A 19,463-nucleotide genomic window follows, 5' to 3' on the forward strand; every position below is an offset into this window, starting at 1 on the left:
ATATGGGGATATTTTGGAGACAAGTTAGCAGAGGGAGGCTGGGTAAGGAAGTTTCCAGGCCAGAAAACTTTCTGGGTATGGCCAAGGGTAACAGAGAGCCTCTCCCCATTCCAAACCAAGCCCGACAGCCACCGAAGAGGCAGTATTCCCGCAAATTCATCTTGCACACAGTCATCAAATTATTATAATTTAGCTTCTGCAACTACAGTAGCTGCTCAGAAAACACATTACTACAGTAGAGCTCTGCGAAATATTTTGCACATACAGCAAACGTGGCAAATTTTGCCACTTCATTGACTCTGTAAAACTGAAAGATCTCCCCCTTTGTCTTGTATAGTTTCACTAATTACATCATTAGCAGAAGGCCATTGGACCAACATGAAGGAGATAAAAACTACTTTTTCTACATTTAAGTGGAAATATAAGTTAAAATATAGAAATATCCATGCCTATATGGTACAAAATCCACAGGAGAGTCAAGTGATTAAGAGAGACGTCATCTTAAAAAAAATCAAAAGATTGACATCTTTTACGTACAATTGCTGTGATCAGACAACCAATCTCAGTTGCTCAATCTTGCTAATACGGACACTCTTCGATGAAGACAGGAAGGCAGGGTGAATGCAAAAGTTTCAGCACAAGGAGTGTCTGAATAGAAAGGGATGAGTATAAGAGAACAAATAAATGAAAGTGAGGTTCTTGAGACTGGCCAAGATAGAAGTGATGTTTCAACCCTTCCCAGAGGCACGTGGTCTCCAAAGGTGGGACGTGCTGGCAGTCAGTGGCAATGCATGGGGCAGTGGGCCTGAGGACAGGAATGAATTTTAATTCTCTAGGAAGTGACACACACAATGAACCTGACTGCCCAAAATTTCACTCTACTATATACGCAGGAACAAAGAGTAACATATGTGGCATAATGAAATCTTGTCTGGAAAACTTTATGCCTGTGGTTATAATTATGAGTATCTATGAGTCGGCTGAATTCTGTCCCAATTGAGGCCGTGAGCATTAGCATTCAGTTCTTGGAAATATGACTCAACCTGTGCCAGCCAACTCCATGATGAAGTTCCCAATGGGGACTCAGCTCCGGAGAGCCATGTGGGTCATGCAGCAAGAAGGTACTGGAAGAACTTGAACAGGAGAACCCTTAGGGGAAGCACACGGACTTTGATGTCAGCCCTGGGCTTGCAACCTGGTATCTTATTTGGCCTCCTAGTGTGAGATTGGGCAAGTCAATTAAGCTTTCGAAGTTTCCTCATCGGTAAAATGGAGGTTGAATAGTATGTACATCCGAGAGCCAACAATGAAGGAACTAAATGAGACAATGCATTGATGTGGTTAACGCAGTGACTGGCATCTATTTTGTCTGCAGTAAATGTTGGCCAGTGATACCAGTTATAACAGGAATAGACTGGCATGAGTGTTTCTGCTATGGAGAGACCAACTCTAAAGCAGCAGTCGTGAAAAACAGAGGATGGATGGATTGACCAACTGGAGGCCTAGACTCCATTCTAAACACTTCTTTGCTTAAGTAAACTTTATCTGTCCCTGAGGTAAATGGGTTCGAAAAATTTAACTCAAGGGCTTACTATATGTCCCAGGCACTGATCTACGTACTGGGAATACAGTGAATTCAAAAGATTAAAATCCCAGCCATTGTGCAGCATATATGGCAGTAGGGAGAGACAGACAATATACATATATATTTTTTTAAATCAACAGTCCCGTATAAACAGTGACTCCCAAAGTGGGGCCCTTGGGTCAACAACGTCAGCATCAACCTGGGAACTTTTTAGAAACACCCAACTTGGGGCTTCCCTCCAGTCCTGAAGGGAATGAATGAATCAGGAACTCAGAAGGTAAAGCCCAGACATCTGTGGTCTAAGAAACCTTCCAGGGGATTCTGACACAAGCCAAAGTTTGAGAATCACTGAGATTTTGCATTTCTGACAAGCTCCTAGGGGGCCCCGATGTGCTGATATGGAGACCACACAGTTAGAATGACTGATATAAACAAGCCAGGGATAAGAGCTTACTGAGTAAATAAAACAGGCAAGGGGGTGTCTTAAGCCAAGGTCCTGCAGAAGCAGACCCTGAGATGAGAATTTGAAATGCCGGTGGTTTGTTGGGGATATGGGAAGCCCAAGAGGGGAGTGAAAAAGTGAGACAGGCTAAGGGAAGACAGCCAACATGGTTGCGAGCATGTGGCTCAGGGCCCACTGGGACCTCCAGGAACTGTACGGAATATGCCTCAGCTGTCCAGCCCAAAGAGTGAGGAAGCTGAGGCACTTACTTACCACTTCATCAGCCACTGACTAAGGTCACGCTCAGAGGGGTTAACTAACTGCCTGATGTCTGCCCTATCCCTCACAGAGGAGAAGAGAAAGCCCTCAGCGCAAGAGAAACAGGTTCTTGCAGCAGGTAGCTGTTTCCAGGGGTAGGAGGAATGTGAGGTATGAGGGAAGGCAGAGAAGACAAGCTTGTGGAGAAAAAGTGGGAGTTGAACAAAGACCAGAGGACAAGAGGGAGCAAGTCCTGCCCATATCTGGAAACTTCCCAGGCAAAAGGAACAGAAAGAACAGAAAGAACACAGGGCTCCAGTGTAGGGTCTGCTTGTCCCTCTCCCTCTGCTCTTCCCCCTGCTGCACTCACTCTCTCACGCCCAGCAGCCAGCGCATGAGCAGAACAGTGAAGAGGCCTCCGATGTGTCTGGAGTAGCAAAGGGCAGGAAGGGGGAGGGCGTGGGGAGTCACAGCAGGGACTGCTTCTGGGGGCGGGAAGTGAGGCCACTGGAGGTTTTGCGTACAACACCTGACTTCAGTTCAAAAGGATGTGGGGGGAGAGAGTCTGTTGGTTGCATACAGAATATGAATATTCTGGTAGACAGAGGGACAGGGATAGAGTGATATGGAGACATGGATCCAGGAGAATAGGGACCCTGTGAGGAGACCACTCTAAACCTGAGGCAGAAATGCTGGTGGCTTGGACCGAGGTACAAGGATACTTCAATGACATCATGAGCAGCTTGGTTTTCTCAGGTGAACCCCTCAGCTTTCCTCCATATGGGCTTCAGAGGGCCAAGAGGAGACAAAGCCACGAGGAGCTGCTCCAGGATTACACACTCAACGTGCGAAGCCACCCTGGAAGTAGGAGCAGTCTCTCCCCCACGAGTTGGAGCAAGGACCCAGGACCAAGCCTGGGTTGCCTGCGGGGCTGTAAACTACTCTTCACAGCCATGGTCATGGGGTGCCTTGATGGACTGCATGTGGTTCACGCGTCCACTGCTGGAAACCAGAGGCTGGAATAGCCAGCCACACCCCAACCACGTGTTCTGAGAGAGCTGGAGGGCGGGGAAGTTCTCCTGAAGACATCTGACGGAGGTGGTACACGACGCTCTCCATCCTCCCTTCTATAGTAATAGAGTTTTTAGGCCAACCCATGGCCACCTGAAGTCCACACTCCCCAGTCTTGCTCACAGATCGATGGGGCCACATGATGAAACAGTGGGCGAACAGAAGGGATAACACCCAGGGAAGCTGGATGGCTCAGTCAGTTGAGCGTCCAACTCTTGGTTTTGGCTCAAGTCATGATCTCTGGGTCATAGGATGGGGCTGCAAGTCAGGCCCCCATGTGGGGCCCTGCACTGGGCTCCAGTGTAGGGTCTGCTTGTCCCTCTCCCTCTGCTCTTCCCCCTGCACTTGCACTCACTCTCTCTCCCTCTCTCTCGAAAATAAGTAAACAAATCTTAAAAGAAGAAGGAGATGGAGAAGGGGAAGAGGTTGGGGGAGGAGGGAGGAGGAAGAGGAGAAGGAATAATGTACAACTTGCTCTTTTGGCCTTAAAACAAAGTGGGTGCCACAGCCCTTCTCCTTCCTCCTGATGGGAATGCAACCCCAGGGAGGGTGATCCTGGGTCCTGAGGACAACGGAAGCATCCTAATAACAGAAAGCAACGGGACAAAAGGAGCCAAGGTTCCTACCAGATTTTCAGAGCAGGATCCCACTATTAGCTTGGATTTTGATTTCTGTGAAACCAAAATGAAATTCTGTTTTTGTTTTGTTTTTTTAAGTTACCATTTTGAGGGGCCCGGGCAAAGCAGACCAAAATCCTAACTTCTACAGAGAATGGGTTTTATTATCACAAGGAGGAGAGTTTTATTATCACAATAGGGACTAAGGAGGCAAAGAGGGGAAAAAAGCAATGATAGTCTTCACTGTCACCACACAGTTAGTTCCAGAAGTTTAACAGCCACTGGTGTGGGGTTTTTTCACAGACATTTCCTAGTTCTGCTAGAATTCTATCTCATCTAAGATCTATGGCTTCAATTTGTTCAAACAAAGCTTTGAACCTTTTTCATTTACAAATGTAACCAACCTTGCTAAATCTTGGCATTATGTCTTCACTACTGAGCTTGTCGGTGGGAGTCTTCGAGAACACCTCTGAGATCCAAAAAGACACCCAATCATCAAGTCAAGCGGGGCCTCCGCAGCTGGGCTGGAGCCCCAGATATCACCAGAATGGGGGTGGGGGAGGGGAATTTTACAAATCTGATCACTGTATCTTCTCCTAAAAGACTTCATTTGGGGGCAAGAGTCGAGACTCTCAGTGCTCTGACAGGAAAGAAAAATGCACACAGGCCACAAACAAATGTATTTTGTCCAGTGATCGAGGAGACAAAGATGGTCCTCAAACCCAGAAGAATAAAATTTTTACCAAATTATCTACGGTATCGATAAAACTACCCTTTCTCACTAACATTTCATCATCCCAGTGTGTTCCCACATAAAAGCAAATGAAGGCTCCATTTGTTTTTTTAATTATTTTTATTAACATATAATGTATTATTTGCCCCAGGGGTATAGGTCTGTGAATCATCAAGCTTACACATTTCGCAGCACTCATCATAGCCCATATTACTTAATAGTATACCTTTTCATTACATAGCATATGGAATAGTGTTATCATATGAATGGTAATTTTTATTAAGTGCCTCCATGGACCTTCAATCCATCTTTTGCACAAAATCCTCAAACTATCTTGTTCAGTGGGTATAATTAACATCATCCTATGAATAAGAACACTGACCAACAAAGAAGACAAAGAACCAGCCAGGGTCACTCATTCAGGGAGTGGCAGGTCCAGAACTGGAAGCTGGAAAGTCACCCTGTAGAGACCACATCACTGAACATGACTCTCGCAGCCTCCTGGACACAGACAAGGGCCACCCAGCTCTCCCTCCACAGACATCTGCTGCCCAACTTCAGGGATGTGGTCAGCACACAGCTAGAGAGCGGCTCCATCAAGGTCTACACGGGCAGCAGGCTGTCCTCAAGGCCATGCCCTATGAGGGAGGGAGAGCCCACTGGCAGTGACCAAGCAAGGCGTGGCCATAAATTCCCGCCATCTGGGGGAACGTACTGCCCCTCGGAGCATTCTGTGCTCCAGAGCTTCCCACGGGGTCGAACAGGACTTTATAGACTGACACCCCAACTCCTCCACTGCTTCTGTCCAAACGTGCTTCCCCCTGCTCGTCCCTCAGCAGATGTGGAGTCCAAAGAAATACCTCAAACCCTAATCTCCGTCTTGGTGCCTGACTCTGTCACCTGCGCCACCAGATTTACCAATAGAGATGTCTGTTGAAGGAATGAATCACCATGTGAATATAAGAGGAATACACTATCTAAGCCTTGGTTTTTGCATAACAATCCATTCAACAAATAACCTGACACTGTGTTCCAAGGGCCTTCCTAAGCAAGAACAGAACATGCAAGGTCCCTTCCCTTAGATGCTGATGGCAATTATGGGACCTATGTCAGTGGCTCTCAATCTTTTTTTAAATTTTATTTATTTATTTGAAAGAGAGAGAGAGAGAACATGCATGCACAAGCGGGAGGAGGGGCAGAGGGAGAAGCTGGGGCTCGATCCCAGGACCCTGGCATCATGACCTGAGCCAAAGGCAGACGCTTATTCCACTGAGCCACCCAGGGGCCCCAGTGGCTCTCAATCTTGATAGCTCATGAAAATCACCAAGGACTTTGTGATGTTTTTGTTTCTCCATGCCCAAGGCCCAGAGAATTGAGCTGAATAAGAGTAAAGTGAAGGCAGAGAACCAGAGAGAGGATTTATACCAGGCCTTCTCACATTTTCCTGGGTATATGAATCCCCAGTAAATAAATCTTAAAAGAAGAAGATGTTGGAGACACCTTTGGTTACACCCAGATTCACCCAGTAGGTCTTCAGCAAGGCTGCCGGAGCTGGGGTTGATCCCAAACCACACCGGATTTAAGGGAAGAAAGATGCCAGGAAGCATCAGTAGGGGCACAGAGAGCCCCCGACTTAAGACCTGCAATTATGTGATGATTTTACGTTATAGCTTCAGACCCTGCACATTAAGATCTTACCAGTTTTAGAGAAACTGCCAAAAACACCTCTATCCATCTTGTTTCTTTAAAGCTAAGAGCCCGGCTCAGGTGACGGCGAGTGTGAATATTGTAGAAGAATATAGAACACCCAACCACTTCTCCTTATACCATTTAAACATTCAAATAAAACTTTGCGTAGTTTACATTTTGCATTTAGAGGCTAAGCGTGCAGACCGGTGTGTGTGTGTGTGTGTGTGTGTGTGTGTGTGCACGTGTGAGAAAGAGAATTCCGAATGTATCAAGACTTTTCTTCTTTCTAAACACAGTCATCTTCACAAACAACTTTGACAATACACTTTCATTTTGTCAGAGTTGCCTGGGATGAAATTCACTCAGCCATTAAAAGGTGGGAAAGTGTCCTGCTGCTGCGTATATAAGACAAGGCCACTGTTTTGTCATATGTCAGCTACCCATCAGTCGAAGCAGAGAAAGCGATTGGTACATGATGGGGTCGGTAAGAAGCCCTCCAAACCTTAATTATCGGAGTGCCCCCCAGTTTCGCTGGGCTTGTCAGTGACTCCTCACAAGCTCAGAGGCAGATGAAAAGACAGGGCATCACCAACTGGTTAATTAGCAGCAAGCACAAAGCAACCTAAATTACAAGCCCAAGAAAATATGCCACAGAGTTGTATTTTGTATGTGGGATTTAAGCAACACGTGCAAGGGAAAATGTGAATTTTTCATATTCCAAAAAGTATCTCAATTGTTCTTTGGGATCAGCTTGAGCAGACAGGAAGACAGGTGACTCTTTTATACCATGAAGAGCTGTTGAGAACCTACTGGAGTCTGGTCCTGAGGCCGGCAAGAGGCATCTAGGGTGGCTGACCTATTTCTTCCTTCTTTCATGCATTCATTCAACAAATATGTATTGTTGTCTGCAGTGACCCATAAGGATCCAAGCACTGAGCTAGATTCTAGATATGTGGTTCTAAAAACAGGCATATTCTGACACAGGCTGCACCATGGATGGCCCCAGAAGGCATATGCTAAATGAAATAAGCCAATGGCAAAAGGACAAGTAGCCTCTGATTCACTCAGAGGCAGTCATATGCACAGGACAGGGAATGGAAGTGTGGTTGCCAGGGACTGGGGGGATGAGGGAATGGGAACTACTGTTTCATGGGGGCAGAGGCTCAGTTTGAGAAGATGAAAACACTCTGCGGGGCGCCTGGGTGGCACAGATGGTTGCACACTGGACTCTTGGTGGGATTTGGGGGTCATATCACCTGCCTCATGGCAGGCTCCACACTCAGTTGGGAATCTGCTTAAGATCCTCTCTCTCCCAGGGAAACCCTCCTACACTGTTGGCGGGAATGCAAGCTGGTGCAGCCACTCTGGAAAACAGTATGAAGGTTCCTCAAAACGTTGAAAATGGAGCGACCCTACAACCCTGCAATTGCGCTACTGGGTATTTCCAACAAAGATACAAATGTAGTAATCCGAAAGGGCACATGCACCCCAATGTTTATAGCAGCAATTTCCACCTGGAAAGAGTCCAGGTGTCCATCGACAGATGAATGGATAAAGAAGTGGTGCATACATACAATGGAATATTATGCAGCTATCAAAAATGAAATCATGCCATTTGCAATGACATAAATGGAACTACAGGGCATTATGCTTAGCGAAATAAGTCAATCAGAGAAAGACAATTATCGTATGATCTCATGGATATGTGGAATTTAAGAAACAAGGTAGAAGATCACAGGGGAAGAGAAGGAAAAATGAAACAAGATGAAACCAGAGAGGGAGACAAACCATAAGAGACTCTTAACCATAGGAAACAAACTGGGGATTCTGGAGAGAACAGGGATGGAGGGATGGGGTAACTGGGGGATGGACATTGAGGAGGGTATGTGTTATAATGAGTCCTGGGTATTATATGGGACTAATGAATCACAGACTTGTACCATTGAAACAAATAATATATGTTGATTAATTGATTTTAAATTTAAAAATTAAAAAAAAAATTCTCTCCTTCTGCCCCTCCCACTTGTGCCCTCTCTCAAACAAATAAATAAATCTTTAAAAAAAAAGAAAAAAAACACTCTGCAGGGGGGTGGTGGTGATGCTTGTACAATGTAAATGTGCTTAACACCACTGTACTATATACTTAAAAATGGTCGACATGATAAATTTTATGTTATAGATATTTTACCACAGTTTCAAAAAAAAAAATTTAAGGGGAAAAATAAAACCACCCAAAGGCGTGATTCCTGCTCTAAGCAAAATGACAGCCCAGTGGGAAGAGAGACGTGAAATAAACTGGAAAGTTAAGATTCAACTATACATAGAACGGCTGTGAAGGCAGGTCCCTCCCACCAGGGTCAATGTGACTAACTTTCCTAACTGCAGAAAAAAACCTCAATATTATTTGCTTTTAGGAACATTCCTCGCTTCGAAAACAGATCTCTCTGATCATAGCACTCCTGAGTATGCTGGAGGTTTACAGATAAATCATTCACCACATAACTAAAACCTAAAGGCAGAGAATTGTCAAGATAAAGTGTTACGAGGCAGTGCCGATTGAAGATCAATCAGAAATTACAATAAGCATCTTGGTAATTACAGCAAAAACCACCAGAAAAAATGATCTTAACTCGTAAAAGTTTACTAGAGACCCAGTCTTACACACTTACCCGTATGAAATGATGCGATAGAAAAAAAAATCCATAGGAGGATGCGTGGTTTGCATATCTAATAGATACAGTTATTGCCTGTGAGCATAATATTCCATATTTACTCATCCAATATCCCCTCTCCTGCTGATTACTTGAGCACTGGTGTTTTTCCAAATATAAAAACAGCATGTCACTTCAATACACACTGCTCTTGTGCAAAGGGTTTAAACTTTTGTGCCTTTGTTTAAAAAAAAAAAAAAAATCCTTAGCAAAAGCTTCTCATTAAAATGTAGAGAAGATAAGCATCCAAAAATTTAACTTGGAACTTGCATTGAGGGAAGAAAAGGGAAAAACTACACAAAGCCTTTGGATTGAACACTGTGCTTTTATCCTCTGACAACGTGGCAAACTTTCAGCATCTCCTGGAATATTTTCCAGCTCCTTTAAACACCTGAAGGGTTTCTTCTTGTATGTTGGGCTGGTTGGCAGGGAGGGTGTGAGTAAAGAGAAAATAGTGCAGAAGAAAGAAGGAAAGAAAAAGGCAAGGGGTTAAGGGTACCTATTAGATTCACTCACCAAATCATCACATCCCTTAACAATGACTTTATCGGGTCTAAAACAAAGAAAATGCTGCCAGGATAATTAACAATTCTGGTTTTAAAAAACTGAAGTTGATTATCTAAAGGGCAGGCTGCTCTTTAAATTAAAGATGATATCAGAGGCATTTAGAGCTATGCATGTTATAACCGCCAAGACCGCACATAAATATATAGGTCAGGGTCCTCTCTCAAGTGTCCAGAAGAGCCTGAGCAGGTGAAACAGCGGAGTGGAGCTGGCTGGGTAGGGGCAGAGATGAGCTAGAGAGAGCACGCTCTTCATCACATGGGTAGATGTTTCTCTCCCAACCTTGGCCAGGTAGACATGGCCCTGTATGGACCAAGCATGCAAATTCCAGAAGCCAGAAATTCTAATCTTCATGTCACATTTTCCACTTCTTAAATATTGACACATAGGCAATTTTGTAAATATGTCTAATTCTATAATTGCTATGCAAGCCAATTAAATATATCTGCAAGCTGAATTTACTGGGGGCCATGCATTTTGACTTACATCCCGGTTGTTCTCAGTTCCCAAACATGGTGGCAGGAGATTATTTTGGCTGGCCGCCCCCCCCCCAACCCTTTGGAGGTGGGTCCCACCCAGAGAGCAGAAGCTCCTTGAGTCCCTGTGAGAGACCGGCTCACCATGCAAGGCCTTCAGGAATGCTCTGCTAGGCAGATTTCATAACTTTGGCATGGATGCCATGGGTGATATCAAGGAATCCCCCCCCCCCAGGGAGAAGCGTGGGCTTCAAGTCTTGGCTTGGAGACAGTCCAACAAGCACTCCCTAGACATAGGCAGAACACACTCTCGGGTTTGCATAAATGCGTCTCCATTTCTTCCTTGTTCTCCCTGCACTATAACCTAAACAATATGAAGGTTATACCCAGGCTGCTTTCCAGAAGTCACAGTTTTCTGCATGAAGACACGAGTCCAAGAAAAGAGTAAGAGACAAAATCTCAAGGTCCATGTCTGGCAAAGAAATTAAGGTATTCCTTCCAGCTAGCTCTTGCCCCAGTTTCAAATGGTTGTCCATTCTTTTTTTTCCCACCAATGAACTACCTGGTAAAGGAGGGTAGGAGAGATATGATACACTACAGATCCATTTCCTCAGAAAACAAAATAAAACTTCCTTCTGATATGCCCAAATCTTCCAAGCTTTAGTACCAGATTCCCAAACTAGTAGGTTTAGGGGAGAATCTGACCTTGAAATGGTTGTATTTGCCTTTTTTAATATTTTTAATTTTTTAACATTTTTAATATTTGTAATTTTATCACTTGGGGATGTGCCCTCTTGGGTTTGGCCACAGGGCCCAATCCCCCCATGTGTCTTAAGCCCAACTTTTTTTCTTTTTTTAAGAAAGAGGAAAGATGTGGACACTCCTCTGCTCAAATGATGTTTACTCATCAGTTGAGCCGCTTAGCAAAAACGGGAGGTATCCATGACAATATAAAGAAGTGGAATAAAATGATAGGATGACGAGCAAACTCTCTACCTTTTTCCCACTAAATATGCCCATCCCCAGTCATTTCTGTCCCTTTCAATAAATGCTAACTCCATCCTTCTCATTGTTCAGACGGTGTGGCCAGCCTTAGTTTCTCTTTGTCTCACACCAATCAACAGCACCTTCTGTTGGCTCTACTTGGAAAAATACCCCACATGTGCCGCCTTCTCACCATAGCCCCAGCCACAACCCTCCTCCAGCCACCGTGATGCCGGCCTGATCTACTACGCTTGCCCCGTCACCTCAACGGTCTACGATTTGCCCAGTTTTTAGACAAACCGTATTAAAACCAAATTCCTATCATGCCCTCCTCTTCTTCAGCACTTCATTTTTAATTCTTCTTTTTTTTTTTTTTAGATTTTATTTATTTGAGCGAGTGAGCGAGTGAGCGGACATGAGTGGGGACGATGGGCAGAGAGCGAGGGAGAAGCCGACTCCATCTGAGCGGAGAGCCTGACGTGGGGAGTCGATCCCAGGATCCTGGGATCATGACCTGAGCTGAAGGCAGACACTTAACCCACTGAGCCACCCAGACACCTGCTTCAGCACTTTCTAATGACTCCCACCTTGCTCAGAGGAAAAGCCTAAGCTCTTATAATAGGACACCAGGTTTCCTGTTCTTGCTCGGAATCCAGCGCACTGATAACCTTGCCTTTCCTCCAATAGGCCCCGCACGTGCCCGCTTGCTGCTGGTTCTGCCTGGACCGCTCTTCAGGGAGAGCCCAACGGCTTCTTCTCACGTCCTTCATCTCTGGACTCAGGGAACTCCCTTCTCCCTGAGGCCTTTTCTAAAAATCCTATGTAACAGGGACGCCTGGGTGGCTCAGTGGGTTAAGCAGCTGCCTTCGGCTCGGGTCATGATCCCAGCGTCCTGGGATCGAGTCCCACATCGGGCTCCTTGCTCGGCGGGGAGCTTGCTTCTCCCTCTGCCTCTGCCTGCCAGTGCTCACTCACTCTCTCTCTCTCTCTCTCTCTCTCTGACAAATAAATAAATAAATAAAATCTTTAAAAAAAAAAAAAAGAAAGAAAGAAAAATCCTATGTAACAGAGCAACGCCAGCCCCGCGGCTTCTCCTCCTGCCTTTACCCCAGTTCATCTTTCTACACAGCTCGTCCCACAATCTGACACACTATACAGTCAGTTCTTACTCCAGTTGTCTCTACTGGAAGTGAGCCCCAGGGGGATAAGAATTTTATTCTGTCCACTCCTTTATCCTCAACTCCTGCAAAGTGCCAGGTACATAGTTACGTACACAATACATATTTTTTTTTAACAAATATTGGAATTAGACAGATGGACATGTGAACTCCAGTTCTGACACCTAGGAGCTGTGTGACCCTGGGCAGGTCACATTACCTCTCTGAACTTCTAGTTCGTAATGCCCTGTTGAATGTGATAATGATCTTCTCCCGGCAAGGTATAGAGGCAATGCATTTTATTTTTTTTTTTAAAGATTTTATTTATTTATCTGTCAGAGAGTGAGCACAGGCAAAGGCAGAGGGAGAAGCAGGCTCCCCGCTGAGCGAGGAGCCCGATGTGGGACTCGATCCCAGGACACTGGGATCATGACCTGAGCTAAAGGCAGCTGCTTAACCAACTGAACCACCCAGGCATCCCATTTTAAATGCCCACACTGATCAAGGGTAGCTGTTCCTACCATAGACACTGCTTACCTCCCACCTCCCCAACATCCTGGTTCACCCTGTTCCAGCCACACAGGCCTGAGCACTCTTACCGCAACCTATCAAGAGAGCTCCCACGAGACCGCGGCACCTGCCGCTCCATTTGCCGGGAACACTGGTCCCAGCTCCGGGCATCACAACCTTCTCATTCCTCACATTGTGACTATGACGGGGCCCCTCTGCAGAAGATGTCCCTCGCCTCCCCTGCCTCAAGCACCCTACCGGCCACATTCAGTTACATCATCGGTGTTTTTCCTGGATGGACTTAACACTCTGTTATTCATTTGTTTGCTTGCCCTCTGCATGGCTGTGCCCAGGAGAAGACAAGCTCCAGGAGTAGGACACTCATCAGTCATCACCACCAGCACATCCACAATACCTGGCACGTAGGACACACATAATAAATGTCTAATATGTAGATAAGCCAAAGACTTCATGGCAGAAACACACATGGAGAACAACGTAGATGCACAGTGTCGTGTTTTTATGATCCGTCTGGTAGAATCTCGGTCCCTGATGGATTTAGAATCAAGCGAGGAAGGAAGAGGGAAAGGCAGAATGGCAAGAGACTTTTGAAGGATTCTACAGCCCAAAGGAAAAGACCTGGAAAAAAAAAAAATTTTTTTTTTCAAAGAGGAAAGCGACAGTGTAGTTTGGAAAAGGTACTCAAATAGAAAGATCATCAGTCTTATCCCGATGACACCGAAGACCTAGGAAAATAAGGAGCCTCTGGCCAGAATCACAGCGCTGGTATTCACAGAGGACAGCCCGTGGCGTGGAGGACACGAAGGACCCCGGCAGGATTCGTGCCTGAGCAGACGCAGCAAAGCTTGGGTGGTAGGGAAACAATTAACGGCCAGATCATTCCGGGCCGGTTCATCTTCCCTCCACGCCCGCAGGAAGACAGTGGTGCCCTTTGGGCATAGATATTGAAATGCCTCCTCCCCTTTGGGATTCAAAACAGAAATGAAAAACATCCCTGGAAGAAAGGTCACGACTCGGGTTTGGGAGATCTGCCAGTGCAACCCAGAACCAGATCAAAAAATAAAAATACTGCTTCGGTGTCTGCGATGGCTTGACACATCCCTGAGTGTCTAAATGGAGTCCGTAGCACAGTAAGACAGTGACATGGCAAACCTGGGGCAAGAAGACACAGCCGCACTCGGGCGCACAGAATTCAAAGAGCTGCTTTGATGTCTAAAGGTATTTTAAAGAAGTTACTGATCATCATTTGGGAGAATGGGCATGGAAACATCAGTGTTTTGCTTATGGTCAGTTGAATAAGCATAGAGAATGCTAAGCAACCTGGCAAATTTTGTCTTTCCACTTGTGCACATTCAAGGCTGATATTGAAGTAAATGTCCCATTCAGGACAATCAGTGAAAATTCATGTCTTTCTTTCCTTTAGCATTCCCTATAATTCACTCTCATCATGGTGTACAGGCAGCAAGAACTGCCTGTAAAAAAGGGCTTTTAAACTCTTAGTTGTTTGCAGAATATTAGTAACACTATAAAAAGTTTATGTTAATTAATGCTGCATTTTAATAGATTTCCTGGAAGTTTGTAACTGCATACTATAAAGGCTTTCAAGATAATGTATTATACTGTGGTTATCATAAACTCCAAAGCCGTTCAAATATTCCTTTTATGTCTCAATAACTTTCCCCCAAAAGTTACAGTATTTAAAAGATTCAAATGCAGAAATAAAAAGAAAAATTTTCCCCACCAGGGGATATTTTAAATTTTTATTTCTCTCATCACGATCAATCTCATTTCTCAGCAACACTGTACTTCAGCTCGCTTATTAAGTGCAAAGCCATCTGCATGTTCTATCGGTTTTATTAGGACAGACCGTCCCCGCTACCCGGACTGTGGGGCTGGTGTCACAGAGGTCAGGCAGGTCGGATACCTCATGACGTTCATATTCTTGTGTTCCAAGACATTTTACACACACACGCACACACACACGCACACACACACACACACGCACACACACACACATATATGAACATCCCTTATCATTGTTCTCTCTCTGCATTTGGGCAAAAAGAATCATTTACAGTTCAGAGAAGAAGCACCATCTTTCATGTTCAGCAGGTACACCAAAGGGGGAGTTTTATTGTAAGAGTTTCAAGAAAGATCAAATCCAAATTACACTTCCCCATTTGGATTTAGGATCCTCAACGTAAACCCCAAATACAAGACCTTTGTAGATGTTTCAGGCAAAAGAAAGGCTTGTCTCTATTCCTGCTCTGAAGGCTTTGAACATCATGTAATTCCAATACGAATCACCATTTCTTATGAAGGTAAACAATGGAGATTTTCTTGTGACTTTGAAAAATAGTGAGGGTTGCCAAAGACCAAATTTTTTTTTTGAATGCACAAAACCTGAATAGTGGCTGCAATGGGCAAATTTAGAGCAGAAATCTGAAATTAGTTACACAAATGAGGTTCCATTTCACGCTCTTGTAAGGGGAATGAGTTATAAACAAGGCCACCGTAAATCCAGATGGACCCTGTGAAAAATACACAATACTAATACACACACACATATCTCACCTTTCTCCTGCCAAATTATACATACAGCATTATGAGTGCTTTGCGGCTCTCAACGAAGGCCTTGGAAGCGATGTATCTCTTACTTTTCTCCATTCCCTAAGTCCCTGTTATAAAACATTTGTCATCTGGGCTCTGTGTATCCCACGGCATCTGTATTATATTATGTTTAATCTCAACTCCAGGAAAGGAACACATTTCCTGAACTTCGAAGCACTATTATGATTTTTCCATCAAAATTCTAAGCCCTCCCGGTGACCTTAATCGAAAATTCTTACTAGAATCTCAAACTGATCAAAATACATACATCTCTGTATTTAAGTATCTGGGTGTGAGCACACGTGCACACGCAGACGCACCAGCTTTCCTAGTTAATAAAGCCAAAAATTGAACAATCCAAGGTTGCAAAGACTTAAGAGAATTAACAACGGCCCAAAACTCATGTAATTTGCGTGGGAGCCATAGTCATCCGCCGTGGGGTGACCGACAATTCCAGTTTGCCTAGGATGTTAGGATTCCCACGATGTGAGATTTCAATCCAGAAACCAGGACGGTCCCAGGCGAATGAACGGTCACTCTAAACACTGCACAATGAACTTGGCAATGGAGATTTTTTTTTTTTTTAAAAAAAGATAAAAAAACTCCACATTCTTCTTAGAATCTATGATCTTTCCAGAGGAAGAAAAACATGTATACTGTGCTCTTATTAATCCTTTATTATTATCATCCTGGAATGTGCATCTCCATTATAAACCGCCTTAGACCAATCAGTTTTACTCCTTCCCGTCCTCTGTCCCCCGCCTCCCCCACCACCTCCCCCATCTTTTTTCTCTCCACTGCCCCACCCCGCAGATTTCTTGCAAAAAAGTCTAATTTTACAAATCCCACTTCGAAGGATCCTTGGAGTCTTCCTCTAAATATTTGTCAATAACACTCTTCTCTCCTCACCCCACAGTCCTGCCTGCCACTCCCCAATAATGTAAATACCATTCATTAATTGAAAGCACGTGGCACATTCTGTGTCTCCGCTAAGCGTCTGGGCAATGGGGGCCATACCGTGGGAGTCGCTCATGCATGGTCTCAAGGAAGAGCCAGAAGATGGAAGGGGAATACAGCCTGAGGAAAAAGTCTATAAAGATTTCTCGCTTTCCTAATCCCTTTTCTCTAATGTTTCTTTGTAAATTTGTCAGATGGGAATGAAATTGGCTCATAACTCTCCAGACGTGAAGAGCATCTCTGAAGAAAATTACGTACTTGTCAAAGCAAGGGGGAATTTATGTTGGGTTCCTGAGCTGTGATTTTATCCCATCTATTTCCTTTGTGCACATCAGAGCAACTAGAGAGACAAAAAAAAACAACTCGTTTATGGATATTTTTTTCACTCTGGTGCATTTTTTGCTTCTACTTTTCCCTTTTGTTTTCTTATTCACCACCCCCCTTTCATCTATGTTTATTGCCAGTGACAGTAAACTTCCACACGACAATCCTGTGATGATAGCAGCAATGATTCCCGCCAGTATGAGGCCGTTCAAACAGGCACAAAGATGATTTCCCCATGGACAGTCCCTGAAGGTGCCGGCTACATTTTGGAGTCCTACCTGACGCTGGCCAGGGACGATCTGGGTACAAAAGCCTTGTTAATGTTCCTTCCGAGCGGTGGCATGCTTCCTGAAATTGAATTCTTCTCCCTGGACTGCATGTGATGGCTTGTACGTCCTGACTTTTGTTTTTTTGAACTTAGAAGCTGCAGAGCCTTGCCGGCTTCGTGGGCCCTCTGTAAATGACATGTAAACCAGCGAGGAATGTCAAGGCAGGTGTGTCTGGGTTCAGATCCCAGCTCTTCAATGTTTGCTGCTTGTGAGCTCGTGAGCCTTTCCTACTTGTTCCGTAGGGACACCAACTTCATGGGACCATCACAGGGATAAAAGGAGAAAGCTTCGGGATGGGGAGAGGCTGTGTAGCTCTGCAGTACAAAGTCTAAGCTTTTGCCCAATGACTCAACCTCTCTGTTCACTCAGTTTCCCCACCTTCAAAGTGGACATGTTAATAAATAACCCTACCTCCCAGAGCTATGATGACAAGCACACAAATTAAAAGAACACCAATGAGGGGCGCCTGGGTGGCTCAGTGGGTTAAAGCCTCTGCCTTCGGCTCAGGTCATGATCCCAGAGTCCTGGGATCGAGCCCCACATCAGGCTCTCTGCTCAGGGGGGAGCTTGCTTCCTCCTGTCTCTCTGCCTGCTTCTGATCTCTGTCAAGTAAATAAATAAAATCTTTAAAAAAAAAAAAAAAAACACTGACGAGACTGCCTTGCATTTTCTAGCTGTTGGCTATTTCATTACATTTGCCAAGGGCTCGGCACAAAGTATTTGTTCAATAAATATTTTTCCTGTCCTCCTTTCCATAAGCTCCTTACTTGAAAGCCTGTTTTCATTCACTGCATTTCTTCAACACCCTGCACGAGGCCTATCGCACCGCAGGTGTTTGAGAAATGGAGAATTCATTAACGTCTGGAGGCCCTGTTATTGATGATATCCTATATATTTTGTTCATTTCCCTATTTGCTTTGCAGGACCTTTTAAATATTGAGAATAAGGAAAACATTCTTCTTTTCATGTTGAAGCTTACCAAAAAATGGTTCACTGAAAATTTAAGTAAAATGTTTTAGGGGAAGACACAATGTGGCATATTTTCAAACAAGCCAGGATTCTACAGGGGAACCGTAAGGTATTTCAAACCTTTCTGGAAGTCGATTCTCACGTAATAAAAAATAAGGCAGACACTGTACGGATGTTTTAGATGGATTGGTAAGATTTTTCCAGAGGAGTTCCTTGAGGAAACATTAACTGGGAATCAGGGCGATTACTTACCTTAGGTAGGGTGCAGCCAAAGAACTAGAAGCCGGACGACCAGCGCATCAGTCTTCTCCTCCAGGAATAACCGCGCTCGGTAGGCGAGAAGGTACGTGTGAGCTCCTCCGCCTTCACAGCTGAAATTCAGCGGAAGCGCTGAGGTTGGAGATGCGCAAGAGAAAGTTCTCACTGGGACCGGATCCTTCCAGCTGGAGAAGCTTACCAGAAAGCGATTGTTATTCCACGCGCTGTAATTAACCTGGCCTACGTGAAATTCAGTAAATTTCAGAACACAGGGAGCCTGGTTAAGTGTTTCAGGGAATAGTTCAATGCTTGCAGAATGCCAACTAAGGGGAAAGCCGGTCTCCCAAAGATTGGGACGCAAATGTAATTTTGTTTTCCTCCTGTTAGATAATGTTCAACCATTAAGGTAATTAGAAGGCTTCAGGGAAGCCCTGCTTTCCCCCAGCCCCCACCCAGCTCTATTTCCTCTGCTGTTCTGATCAGAACATATATTGTTTATTACCCCCTCGTTTACCAGCCCCCAAATATCGTTACAATGTCTGTGCCATGATATATGTACGGTTGTTACCCTTTTAATGGATAAAAAAAGATTTAAGTACTTCATTCTGTTGCATTTTGACAGCTGTTAGCCATCATTTTTCTATTCACCTGCATTTAGCAATCCCATAAAGGAAGGCAATCTCCGAAGGAACACGCGCCGGGCACTGCAAGGTGATAATTCTGTATCCTTCTGCACTATAAATACTGGACAAGTTTTTGCTGAGTCAGCAGTCTGTGACGGAGTGGCAGCCGTGCCCTTTTATCTGTGTGAGTGTCTCCCGGCAATTGGACCACCAGCCCCTGCAGTGAAAATCCATAGTATCGATCAGGCCATTTCTCCACTGTAATTCTTTTGTAGGAAATCCCTGATGACAAATTTTATCTGCACCACTTTTTGATCGCTGCTTTGATGTAAAGGATCTCCAAGGGCAGAGTTAAGCGCTGGGCCGTTCCACGTTATCAAGCAGCCGTTTTATTTACTGAAACTACAATTGTGGTCACATGCACGCACAAAGAGAGAGAACCGGGAGGAAAAAAAAAAAAATGGAGCCAAATAATATTTCAAAGAGAACAGAAGGCACAAGACGTCTAGGGGAGGGGTCCATCAGCAACTTGATCAAACACGGGTCATCAAAGCTGTTCCCATTTGCAACCACGG

General features: G+C 44.7%; 1 long non-coding RNA gene across 1 annotated transcript; it reads right to left on the minus strand.

The window, feature by feature from the left end:
* Window positions 1–16,776: 16,776 nt before the first annotated feature.
* Window positions 16,777–19,156, minus strand: LOC101670300. Its single transcript, XR_001178475.2, has 3 exons — window positions 18,914–19,156; window positions 18,260–18,459; window positions 16,777–17,163 (listed from the first exon to the last, which is right to left on the minus strand). It is a non-coding gene; the product is annotated as an uncharacterized LOC101670300 (long non-coding RNA).
* Between the last annotated feature and the right edge of the window lie 307 nt (window positions 19,157–19,463).

Source organism: Mustela putorius, unplaced genomic scaffold (genome assembly GCF_011764305.1).
Source record: "Mustela putorius furo isolate JIRA1106 unplaced genomic scaffold, ASM1176430v1.1 tig00000592_pilon_pilon_pilon, whole genome shotgun sequence".
NCBI classification, from domain to species: domain Eukaryota; kingdom Metazoa; phylum Chordata; class Mammalia; order Carnivora; family Mustelidae; genus Mustela; species Mustela putorius.